General features: G+C 38.7%; 1 protein-coding gene across 1 annotated transcript in view; it reads left to right on the top strand.

The window, feature by feature from the left end:
* The window catches only part of LOC146306201 (mitogen-activated protein kinase kinase kinase 11), a 72683-nt gene that overhangs the window by 2952 nt on the left and 54462 nt on the right, over window positions 1–15269 (top strand). The gene's annotated exons all lie outside the window — the stretch shown is intronic.

Here is a 15269-nt window from a genome sequence, read left to right as displayed (position 1 = left end):
ATGGTGTACCACTATATTTAAAGCTGCAAAAGGCCTCTTGCAATGTTTACAAGGCCATGTCTACAACAAAGGCAAGCTTTTTATCTCTCAACTTACTGTAAAGCCTGTGCTCCTGTAGAATATACAGGCTGTAACATCTTATTAGTCAGGGAGATTAAATTATTTCAGTACTTTTGATTATGCACGATAATTGATACAGTCCAAGTCATATAGCATCAGCCTTATCTAGAGTTAAAGTCAAGATCATGACAAAGCATTGAGAAATAAGATTAGCTGTGCAGCAACACATCTTTTTGGAACAGTTCCCTGTCATGTGACTCTCTAAAAGGCAGGCCAAGGCCACAGAGGCTGAAGGCCTGCAAATATGTGTTGTTGATAGCACGAAATGCCATGCTTTGCTAGCAAAGGTCAAGAATCCAAGAGGAAGCGTTATGTCTCAGCACCATCACAACTCACACTTTGGACTTTGATGCCGCCCGGGGGCAGCGGGGAAGTTTAGTGTTACTGTTTTGGGCCCTCGCAGCAGACACGTACGCGTTGGACCTTGTCATTAAAGCCACACTGCAGAGAGACGTATTGCTGATAAAGCTTTCTGTCCACCTCCCTTCTGAGGCAGAACAACTGCCTTTCTCAGCTGTAACCGTGCTTTTAGCCAACCTAAACTCAGAGCCACCTGAGTTTCACAGCAACCTCCCTCTTGTCTGTTATTATCATTCTTGTGATGCAGTGTATAATCCCTGTCAGCTCTGCGGTTGTATCTGCTGCGCTCCAAAAGATTTTCAACCTCCCTCAGCTGCTCACCCTGTCTGTTACTGCACATCCTGATCGCCAAAGTGCACCAAAATAGAAAGAGATGGTTGCTCCTTGTTTAACTGGCAATGACTGACACCGCAAAACATTCAGTACTGTAGGTTCTGAGAATATGACCAAGGTTGGGACGACTAGAAGGTTGACTCCCTTGATTCATGTTTTGTTTAAACCAAAGGATCTCTGCTCAGTATGTCCCAGTCTTAATTTTGACAAAAACTTTAAATGCAGTTTTAGTCTTAGTCGCTTACCAAAAATTGTAGTTAAAGTTTCATTTTAGTCTTTTATTTTGCTTTGTTTTAGTCCAAATTTAGTCAGTGGCACTCTAATTTTGTCAATTTCTTAGTCATAATTTTAGTCATAAATTTCTCTGCAGTTTCATGATACTGCAATAGATTTTGCTGAAGGATATTTCTCCTGGCTGAAAAAATTTCCATTGAGAAGTAAGCATACCTTGAACCATGTTTAGTCATCTAGGCTGAGAAACTGTTACTGACACATGTTTTCATATCATAAAAAATGAATGCAGAAGTCATTATTAGTTATCAGATACTGATAATATTACCTGATAAAATAGACTTTTTATATATTACTGAGGTTTTTTGGTGTCATGTTTCATTCAGTAGAACTTTGATTTAATAAATCAGCAGTTATAAAAATGTGTAAACTGCGGCAGGAAGATGACTATTATCCGGGAAATATTTATTCATTTTACATTGAGCTAAAATTATGTTTAATGTTCACACTGACTTGCTTGCAGTAGTTTTAGCAAAAATCACTGTGGAAAACGTGAATCCACAACATCACTGATAGCTGTCTTCTTCATGACTTTGTACCCCACTTTATCAGTCGGCCTGCACTGTAGTTTATTACAGTACAACAGTTAACCATAGTCAAAGTATATGAAACTGGAAATGACCCCCTTTTTTATTTGATAGATAGTAAGATTGGATATTTTATTGATAGAGTGACCCCTGATCTGGAAATGTACCTGGTTTTCAATTCAGTAAACTGGGCACTGGGAAAAAGTGCACCTGGGGGGTATTACTCAGTGAAGGAGGTCAAACTCAAGCAAGCACAAATTTATACAATTTATAATTTACAATAGTTTACAGAACATTGATGAATGTCAGTGACAAACCTTGTGTTATTTTCAGTACCTGTGACAAAATAAAAACACAAAAAATAATAAAACATTGAGTCAGTCAATTGAAACCTATACTGGTGGAAGTGCAGGGAGCTATGATGATTGGGCAAATTTGCGAAAAAAGTTGTGGTGATTAAAAAAAACTGCAAGGTCATGCAGATGGTTCCAATCACCTACCAAGTTTTTTTTTTCTGAAAGTGCAGGCCCTTTTCCAAATACTTTCTAAGCATGACTTCTCAGATGGTTCTGTGCAACAAACCATCTGACGGGTCAGATTAGGGATGACTATGCAAAAGACATTGTTTATGCCATATCATGGTGCTATGATATCCAAAATCTAAGCCGACTCTAGTCACATATCACACTATTGATTATAATATTGATATATTGCCTCTATTGCCTCATCCACTTCAACAGAGCCAGTTCTTTCTTCTCATCTTTATCTGTCAGGACATAATGAGCACATATCTTGCTGTAATTTTTATTAATTTTGTTTCAATTTTCGCCTCAATTTAGTCATAAAATAAATACTTTTTTGAGGTTACCACTGGTGCATCTTAAAGATACCTCTCTCCCAGACTCCTTTCTGTATTTCCATATTTTTCACATTTCAACGAGCACCGACTGTTTCGCTCATTGACCAGCGACCGTTCCTCTTCCCATTCCCTTCAGCATCTGCTCACCCTCTGTTCCACCCTCCTCTTATCTCCACCCCTGTGTCAGGTTCTTTCCCGGTAAGAACTCTCCACAGGAGTGCTGTCTCCTGTAGAGCAAAAGAAAGAGTTATGTTAATATAGTGTTTGTATATGAGGCAGGCCAAAGCCAACACAATCCCTCTCTCTGTGCACGGTGGGGAGATCATATCGCTCTCCTGCCTCCTCCTGCCTCCTGCTTTTTTTAATTCTTCTCTGCATCTCTGTCCCTGGCCTGCCCCTACATGTCTCCATACAGCTGTAACCCTGTTGTGCCACTGAGCAATATCCTGTTGTGGTGGTGGATGGGAGCAGTGGAGAGGGGGGGGTGTTGGTAATAAGATACCATGCTGCAAGTAAAGTGCTGACAGGTTTAACGCACAGGTGCAAGAGCATCTCGACACAAATGTATTTTATTAGAAAAATACAACCCAAAGTTGTTTGAATCAAAAAATCGGATGAATTGGTTAGCTTGGTTTGACAGTACAAACTGTACTAAAGCATGAATGTTCAACCTCGCTTTAGGGTGTCAGTTCCTCAGAGTGGTGGTGCAAGTTCTTCTTTCTAGGACGGCAAGTGAAAATGCAGGACGCCATTTTCAGTTGGCGTCCTGCAATCATGCAAGTTGGAATCTTTAAAAGAGGAGGTGGAGACCGAAACTGGATTTTTGGGGCTGATATTGATATATTACTGATTTTGCAGTGATCACTCGAAATGTGGTTATCAGACACTGTTGTCAGAGACATGTAATGGAGGAATGACATTTTACAGTTAAACTATCACCTTTTTTTAATTTAAGTTTCACAGGAAAAGTGTTGCAGAATCTCACAAACAACAGAAGTGAATGGTGAACAGTTTTCAAATGTAAAAAAGACAAGTAGAAAAAAAACATAAAATGCCTCCATACTGCTCATCTGGTGTAAATGATAATACTGACTGACTGATAGATCTGTCTGGCTCTAATATATGTGTAAAGTAAAATACACTAAACTTTGAGTGGTAAAACACAAATAGACTTAAAATTCTGAGTATTAAATAAAAAGTAAATAAAAAATCTGCATTAAAAAAAAGCTAAGTTTATATAGCACAGCATATATGCGATACAGAAATAGGCTGATATGGCCAGTGTCCACCAATAATGTTGACTGGACAGTATATCTGTCTGACTCTAATATATAAATACAGTAAATTTTCACTAGTATTTTGTTAATTAATAAATAAATATGAGTAAAAAAAACAAATAGAACATAAATTAAACATTAATAAACTTGAATTTAGCAGAATGATCAAATATATATAACATTTAAAAAAAAATCTGCATTGTGTTATATAAAAACAATATAAAAGTTAAGTTCTTACTGGAAAGCATGAATCCTGATACTGATACAGACCTGTATAGCTGTGATAGGCCAATATCAGCCAATAATATTGGCTGACTGATATATCTGTCTGACTACAATATGTGTGTTTATACACAAACTTTCATTAAATAATTATAAATAGAAAAACAAATAGAAACACTAAATACTAAAAACTTCAATTAAGAATAGAGATTAAATATACATAAAATTCTGCCTATAAAACTATTTAAAAAAACCCCATAAATCTGCTTTATGTTCTGTCAAAGAATTATCAGACAATATCTACTAGTATATACTGATATAGTTGTGAGAGGCCAGTATCTGGTTAATAATATTGATTGACCAATATATCTGTCTGGCTCTAATATATCTGTGTATATACACAGTAAACTTTCTTTAAATAATAATAAATAAAAAACACAAATAGCAAATCAATTAAATATTACATTTTGCTACAAAACAAAACAAAAAAGTGCATAAATAAATTCATATTCAAGCATACTGAACAACATATATCAATGTAGATTAATATTGGCCCAGTACAATTGGCCAATATGTGTCTGTCTGGCTGTAGTGGAGAGATCTATTATCACTGGTAGCCTCAAATGAACTGTAATGCTATTCAGCAACCAAATTGTATTCATTACCAGAAATGTAGAAAACCCTCAAGTAATAGCAATAAGAGGGAGGAGAAGAGAACTTATTAGAAAACAAACAAAAAACTCCTTAATGATGATCTGATGCTAAAAGATCACTCAAATTTTACCTCCTGACCAAAACACCGAGTGAAAAAAGTGACCAGCAGCACATTACTACACAATAAAAAGAAGATTACTTTGGAGCATTAGGGCCAGCAGTTACAGTGATGGATTAAGGTGAACAGTCATTAGAAACGAGAGCTAAAAGTTTCACTTGTAGCTAATGACCAACGGAGGGCTGCGGCCTGTTTGGAAGATGCTGATTAAACAGAATCATTGCAGAAGGTGCGTGGTGGAGCTCTGCAGGCCATAGCTGGAATTCCACTGACAGTAAATACAGAGAGCAGCCGAGCCTCTTTCTCTCACTGTTTTGTCTATATATCAGAGGCTGAGAATCGGGGTTTTTTTCACACCTTGTGCACTCAGTCATTTTCTGTTTTTAGCAGACTGGTGTTTCAGTATCTCGCGGTTATCTAAATGAGGTTTCGGAGCTTTACCGTGCTGTAAGCCACACAGTTCTGCAGCAAACACTGAATCCTTTAAAAGCCCCACTGAAAATAAATTGCAAGTATTTCCTGCTGCAGCGTACAGATGTGCTTTGTAATTTGCATGGCCTCTTCTATGTTTTTGAGTAAAACTGATGTACTTTTTAAGGAAACGGCTGTAAAAGGTATTTTATAGTTTTTGTTGAATGATATTTGAGTCTGACTTTCACCCTCACTGGCTCACACAAACTGACAGTAACTTTCTGTGGTTCAAAACCTCAGACTTTGAACCACGACCCACATTAACTTTGTAGCTAATACCTGCTTCTTATCTACAAACAAGGACGCATGTCTTACAGTACACCTTGGCGTGCTGGACAAGCAACCAAACAAACATGGGGGAAATTGCACTGCTGACCTCAGTTTGCAGGTTAGATAGCCAATTATCTTGTCAGCTGTAGCTTTTTAAAGAGTCTAAAATCAGCAAACGATTCAGTTTAGCTGGTACATGGAATCATCCTCATTTCTCAGTATCACTGAAGAACAAATACTGTTTTTCTTTGGCTTGTGAGCTACAGTTAGCAACACAAGTTTGTTTACATGTTTATCTGTTTCCATGCCAGCTCATCTGTCAATCACATACATACCTTCCTGTCCATTCAGGAGTTTTAAAGAGCATTTCTGAAGCATTTCTGAAACATCTCCCAAGACACCTTTTTCTTCCCTTCAAACCTAGTACTGGTACTGGTTTGTCAAACTGATTTAACTACAAAAGTTCTAATTTCGTGTTGATTTTAAAGCCATATTCTTTTCTTTTGACCAACAGGGGGGGCAGTTGCAATTAGCTAATATAATATCACCTCAAGATGTCAATGAAGTTGTTAGTGCTTCACTTAAAGTTTCATTGTCCATAGAGGGTTAAACTTCTTTAGTGCTGCAAAGGTGCAAGTGTGCTAATGTTAGCTGCAGCTGCTGTGGGGACTTAGGTTTCAGGCTATTTAACACGGTACAGTCTTCAGTGTTTTGATATATTTTCTGTTTGACCAGGTGTCTCCTCAAATTGGACTTATTGGCCTCACCAGCTTTGCATTTTGTCTTTACCAACTCCTGAGAAAAATATCTGGCTAGTTGCTAACTTTGTCTACAGTTTCTTGCTGGACAGGTAGTGTTATTCCCTTTCTATTAGCTCTGTTTTGGTCTCCACCAACTCTTGAGAAAAATATCTTGCCCTTTAGCAGGCAGATCCTCCGTTATGTTCATCAGCTAGTTGCTAACTTTGCCCCTTATTGCTTGACAGGTAGTGTTATTCCATTTCCTTTAGATCTGTTTTGGTCTCCACCAACTTCTGAGAAAGCTGTCTGGCTCTTCACCTACCTTACAGCTAGTTTCTTACTTTTCTGCCATTTTTTGCTCGATAGATTGTGAGTGTATAGTGGGCTTATCCAAACTTTTCCAGTGAAAACAGGTGCCTGCCTTGGAAATAAGATTCAAACCCAAACAATGAGCTTTTTATACATATATATATAAAAAATGATTTATGTTGCTTTAAGTTTAAAATATCAACCTATTTTCTTTCTGCAGCTACAGTTAAAATCTTGCTATCAGTAACAGCCTTCAAAAGCTCATTGAGTCCAGCTGTCGTCCTCACACTGTCAGTTATCTGCACAAAGCCTTCATAGACCCAAAAACAGCTATAGGCATCACCACATGCCATAAAACTGAGCAGAGGCTTTAGTTAGAACTGGTGGGGAAAGTGCCAAGCTAAGCACTTGCTGGGCTGGAACTCACAGGCCTTTTTTTCAGGAAGAAGCCACAGTTAGATCTTGGATCAACATGTCGTTTTTTTTTTTCCACGAGTGGACAAGCATCTGATACATCCCTCTACCAGCATGTTTTCATTCAGGGCCCCCAGTGCCCCACACTGCAGCGCACTCAAAACATCCCCTGTGTGTGTGTGTGTGTGTGTGTGTGTGTGTGTGTGTGTGTGTGTGTGTGTCTGAGTGCCCTGTCGGCTGGGTGTGTGATGTTTGCATGTGTCTGGTGAACTGCACTTACACACACACCACCATTCCTCTTTTCAGCAGGGGGAATCATGAGGGCAATTTAGGCATTTTAGCTATTTTGTGAGAGCTGTTTAGTGAAGGGAATGAGAGGATGTTAAAGCTGATAAGGTCTGAACGTGCACCTGTATTTTGTTAACGCTGCCTTATTATCATTTAACATGTGTGGTTTAGGTGATAAGTGAGCCAAGAACTCAGCTGGCCATCAGTGAGGAACAACATCATAAAAACCCTATCTACAGATGGAAATTTAGCGGTGAAGAATGTTAGTAGGGCTTGACTTTTGCTGTCAGTTTGCCAGTCAAATGTTTTATCGGCTGCTACATGTAGTGTAGTAATAATGTAGTTCAGTTGAGGAGTGTGTGTGTAGAGAAGTTGTGCTGTCTCATTCAAATCAGCACGAAGATGGTGCTGTTTTTTTTTTGTGTGTGTAAGGGCGACATATTAAAGTGTCAGGTTTGATTCAGTGTAATCTGTGTAATAGAATACGCTAATTTTCATGAATTAAATGTTTTTGCTACCACTTTTGAGAAGCAGCCATGAGTACCAGCACGGAAGCTAAGGAATGTACCGCTGTGGACAGGGTCAGCAGCCATAAAAAAAAAAAAAAAATCCAAGCTAGAAACCTACATGCAGAAAATGACAAGTTTGCACCTGGCTGCTAATGTTCAGAACATAAAAAAGCTAGCAGTCTCTTTTGGGGTGATTTAGACAGACTCACCCTCATGAAAGTGTTCCACCAAAACAACACTATTTTTCAGGGGCACCATTGCTGCATCCTGGGTTTAGTGCCACCTAAGATGACTGTGATTAGGTTAAAGAAGTACAAATGAACCAGAGTTTTTTTTTTCCTGTAACAGAATGAAAATGTGTGGAGCTAGACCTGGATTTATCAGCTCAAGAGCCAAATAATTCTCCCAGGAGTTGGTGGAGACCAAAACAGAAGTAGCAGAAAGGGAATAATGGTCTTACATGTGTCAGGTGACCAGACAGAATGCCTCCAAATGAATGCTAATGTTGCACCGTATTTACTGCATATACCATAACAACTTAATAAAGTGACAATATAAAATTCTACTGGACAGTAAAAACGTGTTTTTAGTTAAAGGGGTCATTTTTGAAATGGGACTGTATGAGATACTTATCCATAGCCAGTGTTTTACCTACAGTAGATGTTGGTCAGAATGCCCCAGTTTGAAGCATCAGCAGCAGTGTAGGAAGCCAAGTAATATACTGCTATTAGCATCACAAAATAACACAAACTAACCGATTGAGGCATCGGTAGGCCGACAACTCCTCTGTGAGAGAAATGACTGATTTTGAGGAGTTTGGTTGCTTAGGAGAGAACAATATTTGGCTTATATAACTGTGGTTGCTGGTCAGAAAAAGCCAGAGCAGAACATTGCTTAGCTTCCAACACCAGAACTTCCACCGCTTCCCTAAACTGGGTGCATGTCGACCACCATCTACTGTAGGTAGTACACTTAATATTGATAAAAACTTCATACAACCCAACTTCAAAAAATCCAAACTATCCTTTTGATCGCCTACATTCTCATCCATATAAATGTTCATTTTGTGACTCTTATCTTCAGCAGATAAAAGAAAAAAGCGATTTAATCCATAGCCAGTTCATAAAAGCTTTTAGAAATGCTGTTTGAAACCAGAGGCTGTTGAAGTGGGTGTAGCTGGAGCCAGATAATCCACAAGTGGAGGACAGAGTCTGAGTGGAGCAGAGGGTGGGACCAGTAGCCTGAGAACGAGCTGTCGATCAAGGCCTTAATAGCCTCTTAATGATTTTTAGGAGTCGCTGCCAAGACCAACTGTAGAAGAAAGGAAATTGAGGTTTGAAGAAACGTATTGAAGCCAGCAGTTTACTGTATGTCCATTAAATAGACACTTGCATTGGCTTTTAAACATTAAGGCTTGATCAAACTACAAGGAGCCACCTGTGTGGATTTCAGCCTGAAAGCAAATGCAGAAACACACAGTACATATGCTGTGTGTGTGTGTGTCAGACTCCTGGCATACATCCCAGTCAGCACTTATGGACCAACGTTAACAAGAACCATTATCCATAAATGGATGTCAATACTTGCCTTGTTTGGAGTGAAAATTTGTCCTTGTTCTGGCACCAGCTAATCAGCTGTTGTGTCATTATGCACCTGTTTATGTTAAGACTGAACAACATGTTCCCAACACATAACCAGACTGAAGTTATGATCCAGAAGACATTATTCTTATTAACACTGTACAGAGATGGGGATTTGAGCTTGAAACACTTTGATTTGATTTGATTTTATGTATTTGTGCCCGAAACACAGCGACAAGTGTCGGACGTCGATTTCCGACTTCATCGTCGCCAGCTTTTGTCGTAAAAGACTTGTAGCCTGCAGTTTTGTCGCTGGTAAATCACCCTGACTCTGCCATGAAACTCCTGCAACTATCTAACTAACTCGAAAGACCCTAACAAGTGTTGCCAGTGTTTGGTTTGTCTGTTCTGGACTAGCGTAGACAAATGGCGGTTCAACATCGATTCTGAGAAGGAGGTTCCACACCCTTTGTAGATTTTAAAGACCCATTCTAAGGTAATCAAAACACAACAATTCTTATTTTTAGCAGATTATACACTGATGGAAACATGCTAATGAATATTATTTTCCATTTCTGCCAGAAAACCCCCATAACTCCTGCGCACTGGACATTTAAAATGTAGCACAACTTCCCTCTCAGATGTTATCCTTCTCTCTGCCTCATCACACTCTTCTCAGCTGAGCTACACATGATGTAAAGCATGTGTGATGGAAGAAATGTCTTCACAGCACACGTTTCCTGTGTAGACAGTGGTACTTTGATTTCTTTGCTGTTTTGCACCACCAGATGTTGAATTGGCTGAAATCGGCTGTTGCTTAACTGACTGAAATGATCTCTGGGAAATAATTAGCTGTAAACACCAAAGAAGGGACGGAAACCTAAATAAAAACTTGGGCAATGTGAGAATCTTATTAAAATACACAATATAGCCTGTGACTCTGACTGAAATACCAACTATGTGTCTGCTTTCAAACTTCACTTCCAACTTTTGACTCGCATCCCAGTGAAGAGCAAATTCCTGCATAGGCTAAGTGTTTTTATTCAGCAGGAGGCGTAACATCAAATGTCAAGTGTAGCAGAAAGTGCACCGTCATGAAGTAACCCATCCATAAACATGGCTGCCTCTTTGCTGACTGGCATTACGAGGGGTGCCTGGGGTGTCCGTGCAGGGAGTGGAAGGCGGGGGTCACCTGGGGTAGAGCTCAGCTGCGTTGCTGCTGGCTCTGAGCGCGTGTCAGCGGGTGATAAGGCAGAGGGGAGTCTGCTAGCCTGACCCAGCGCGCAGCTCAGCCAGCTGCCTCGCTGCATCGTCCCCCTGCTGTCTTTAGTCTTTATTTTGGAAAAGACAGACAGGCAGAATCCAGAGATCCTTGGCTCACCTTGGATTCAAGAGCAGGCTAGAGATTCAAGCAGCAGTGTGATAAAGCTGCTTTTTTTTGTGATGATTTTATTTCATATTTTAACCATTTTCATGTCCGTGTTGCTCACTGTCTGTGACAATAAGATTAGAAGATTGTTAAAAACCCTATGTCTGTGTGTCACTTTTAGAACTAGGACCAGGAGGTGATTAGCTTAGCTTTCTATAAAGACAGGAAGCGGCTAGTCTAGCTCTAGTAAAACAGGCCTGCTGCACCTTTAAAGCTCACTAACACAATCTATTTGGGGAAATCAAGCTCTGTACTTGACACACAGACATGTGATTGATATTGTAGTTTCATATCCTTCTCAGAAAGAAATCAAATCAGTCAAGGCAGTTTTGTTTATATAACAGAAGTTACCTCGGGGCATTTTTATACAGAGCATTGTAATGTTATTTACAGAGACCTTAAAGTTCCCACCAAGAGCAAGCACTGGGGTGACAGTGTCTGGGAAAAACTTCTAAAGTGAAATTACAAATTGGCCGAATTGTTCAATGTGAGTTATAAATTAGTGTGCTTTCTTCCAGTGATACACACTTAAATTCATTGTCTTCGCTTTGCAGGACACTCACACTGCTTTTTGTCCTTATTGTTGTTCTTCAGATCTACCTCCTACCTCCTGAATTGGGGACTAATTTATGTCAGGATGTCAGCTGTTCAACTGACACCTCAGTTCATTTCACTGCTTGAAACTCAACTGAATCTTCAGCGTTTGTCAGTACTTTCCCTTCAAGGGATTCTTACGTTTGGCTTAGTGCTTACACCTGATTTAACACTTCAACATCATTCATTGCTTTCATTTAAAATGGAACATCAATTTCTTTCAGTCCTTACATTTCAACTGTCATTGCACCTGGTTTTGCTAATTGTACTTCAACTGCAAGCTCAGCTTCTTTCAACCCTTCATTTTAACTGTCATTACAGCTTCTTTTTCACAAATTGTATTCCAACTGCCACTTCAGCTTCTTTAAACTTTTCTATTCAACTTTCTCAAATGTTTTGAATGCAACTCAAACTTCTTTTTAGCCCTTTATTTTAACTTCCATTACAGCTCCTCCCTATTCACTGTAATTTGACTGCCTCGTCAACTTCTTTCAAGTTTTCTGTTCAACATTCTCAGTTTTTTTGAGGGCAACCTCAACTTTCAACTTTCATTTTAACTTTGCTCATTAATTGTACTTTAACTGCCATTTCAGCTTCTTCCAGCCGTTCCACTTTATCTGCCATTGCAACTTTCCCCCATAATTTTTTAGTATTTTGACTGCTTCTGCTTTCCTGGGCAGAGAAGTCAATTACATTAAAGCTCACAGTCATATTAAAGGGTCAGTGTGTTAGATTTAGGAGGATCTATTTGCTGAACACGCCAGGTGCCGGGGCTCTTCCACGAAGACCACCACGTTGCACCATCGTGTGAAAGTCTGTAAGCTTACTGCTAGATGCCACTAAATCCTACACACTGGTCCTTTAAAATGAGATATAATATTGAAAACTATCCAGAACACTTGAGTGCAATCAATTTAAAATATTGCACTATTAAATTCAGGCTGAGATTTGCAGGCAGCAGCCTGCGTAATGATCAATATTTAATCAAATTATATCTGTATGCTGACATCTGAGTTTTAATAAGATAATGATTTTGGCTTAATGCTCTATATTACCACCACGTTGCCTGTGTTTTCACATATAGTACACACTGTATACTGTAGGTGCAAAATGAGATGTGCCCACACAATGACTGCACACCCACGCTTAGTCATGAAAGCAGCAGAATGTGTGTGTGTGTGTGTGTGTGTGTGTGTGTGTGTGTGTGTGTGTGTGTGTGTGTGTGTGTGTGTGTGTGGTCAGAGCTGGATGAGTGAGGGGGCAGAACAATGACCGCAGGGAAAGAGGAGAAGAAAAAGAAGCAGACAGTGGAGGGTCAGAGTGCACAGGAAGTAGAGAGGTTTCCAGAAGTCAGCCGGAGTGAAAATCTGTTGTTGTTTTTACCCTTCTCCAGTCTCAAACCTCAGCCTCGGCTCCGGCCTCTTCTCTCGCCACACAGATCACAAGACAGTTCCCATGAAAATGAGCAAAAAAACTACTTGTGTGTTTGTGGAAGAGAGAATGGTTATGAGGATTAGGACGCATTTGTTTTGGGGATTTCAACGTGAGGAATGTCGTTCATGAGTGTAGCGAAGGTCGATGACATTGTTGGAGATGTTTCATTTGTGAGTTTTGGAACATGGGTCAGTTTGTGAGATTTACATGGATTTATTTGTTGGCTGACTATTGCAGAAATGCAATAATTCATTAGTATAGAATCACTTTAAAATAAGATTAGTTGCGTTTTTGTCATTTTTGAATGAGCCCTTAATATCTACATTGGGTGCGGGTCCTCTTCCATAGAGGCTGCCATGTTTTTACAGTAGCCCAGAATGGACAAATCAAACACTAGCTCGAGATAGAGCCTTTTGTGTTTTGCATTTAGTTTCACAGCCACCGTAGGCTCTCCTTCATGCTTGGAAGGGGAGGGTGAGACAAAGCAAATCTGCAGCTTCACTGCTAGATGGCACTACATCCTACACACCGGTCCTTTGAGTTAGGGACATTGAGAAGTCTTTTTGTCTAATAATAGTTTTGCAATGTAGGTTATATATATTGCAGTTTTGGTTTGTGTTGGTCATCTTAATTGACAACTTTCGAGTACATTTATAAAATTAACTAAATTAACAAAAACTAAACTAAACAAGGATAAATTAGTGATCTCACCTTGATACACATTAAAAAGCTGTCATTTTTTATGAATAATAATAATAATTTCCAAACCACCTGCAGTCATTTTCTTTGCTCCACACTGTTTCTCTTGTTGTGTCACATGTCGATGGTGCAACGAAACAACACACCTGTTGATTGGCTGTTAGTGTGTCACTCATAGGAGGCTCCATCAGGGATATGATGGTCTGTTTATGAGCTGGGGTGTAGTTTTATCATGGTGCATTGCATTTAATGTGTTTAAGTGAAACTATTGAACATTTTATCTGACAATTTTCTTATTTCTATTGGTAAAGTGTGTATCGCCTACGTATATCACTATTTTTGTATCACCCAAGGCTAGATAGAACAGTAATACACTGGACTTATTTTCCCAGTTGTTCCTGGTGTTTACATGCAGTCCACCAACTTATCATGTGATAAATGTACATGATCTCAATATTCTCACCAACATAACGCCATAATAAACAGCAGGGAGTCTTCTACCATTATAAGACTGAGACTAAAAGGCAAATGAACACACAAAAACTACGCTTGAGACACATTTTGCTGTCATTTCTGGTCATGTTGCTTCTTTTATTCATTTTCTTTAGTTAGAATATTTTAATATTTTTTTCATGTGTCTGAATATTCTTAAAAATAGACCTTTCTCACAGTGTTCATATTATCAAATGAAACAGAGGAAAACACAGGTGTTATCAATGTGATTAATTAAAATTCTGTTTCATTTAGTGTAGCAGAGCCTTTACAGTGAGCCAACATGCACAGTAGCAGCACCTTGACTCTGTTTGACCTGAATGAAATTCAATTTTAATTGGTCTCACTGGTATCACCTGTGTTTACACTACTATTTCATGCTAAACGCCTGCTGTGAAAAAGGTCTGATAAAAGTTCATTGCTTTGTTGAAAAAAGATGTACTTGTATTATTATGCCATTATATTATCATGTCAGTGGAATGAATGGTTTTAAAATGATGATAATGTTGTTTATTGCAATGTACAATCCAACAAAAGTAGTTATTGTGACAGGCTTACTTCCATTTATCAAGACAGAGAGCAGCACTCAGTGTCTGACATTTAACATAAATTAGAACATAAGAGCTAAACAAAAAAACCTAGACATTTGAATCAAATGAACAATTGATTTTTTCCCCAATTGTTTTCCAAAGGCAGACAAGCTGAAAAGTAAAACAGACACAAAATAGATAAGTCTGTATGCTGCATGTGTGTCAGCATGAGCAAAAGGAAGTACTGAGCCATGTTCCAATTTATTTTAAGTTATAACATGATAAATAACTAATCACCAAACAGAGGGGTAGCAATGCTATGGAAGAGAATAAAATTGATGCTTCAATTTTATTCTTGACACTTCAACTTTACTCTTTGACTTTATTCTCAAGATTTCTGCTTTATTCTCAACTCTGAATTTATTCTTGCCATTTCAACTTAATTTCCAACATTTCAACTTTATTTTCAACTCCTCGACTTCATTCTTGGCTCATCAACTTTTTGATATTATTTTCAACATTTCAACTTTATTCTTGAAAAGCAAACTTGTTTCCCCTCATGCCAGGCCTTAATAATCTTCCATAACATGCTGTGTTATATTTATAGGTTGATTTTTAACGGAAGACTTACAGCAGACACTGGATCACCTTAGACGCCACTTCTAAGACTGTGTTTGTCACAAAAATTCTTTTAAATGTTACTTAACCAGACAAACAAGAGATTCTGACTCTGGGAGTGTGATTTAATT

The sequence above is a fragment of the Lutjanus erythropterus genome, chromosome 23 (genome assembly GCF_056507025.1).
Source record: "Lutjanus erythropterus isolate fLutEry1 chromosome 23, fLutEry1.hap2, whole genome shotgun sequence".
Classification (NCBI taxonomy): Eukaryota; Metazoa; Chordata; class Actinopteri; order Lutjaniformes; family Lutjanidae; genus Lutjanus; species Lutjanus erythropterus.
This window is presented reverse-complemented; position numbering and strand designations above follow the sequence as displayed.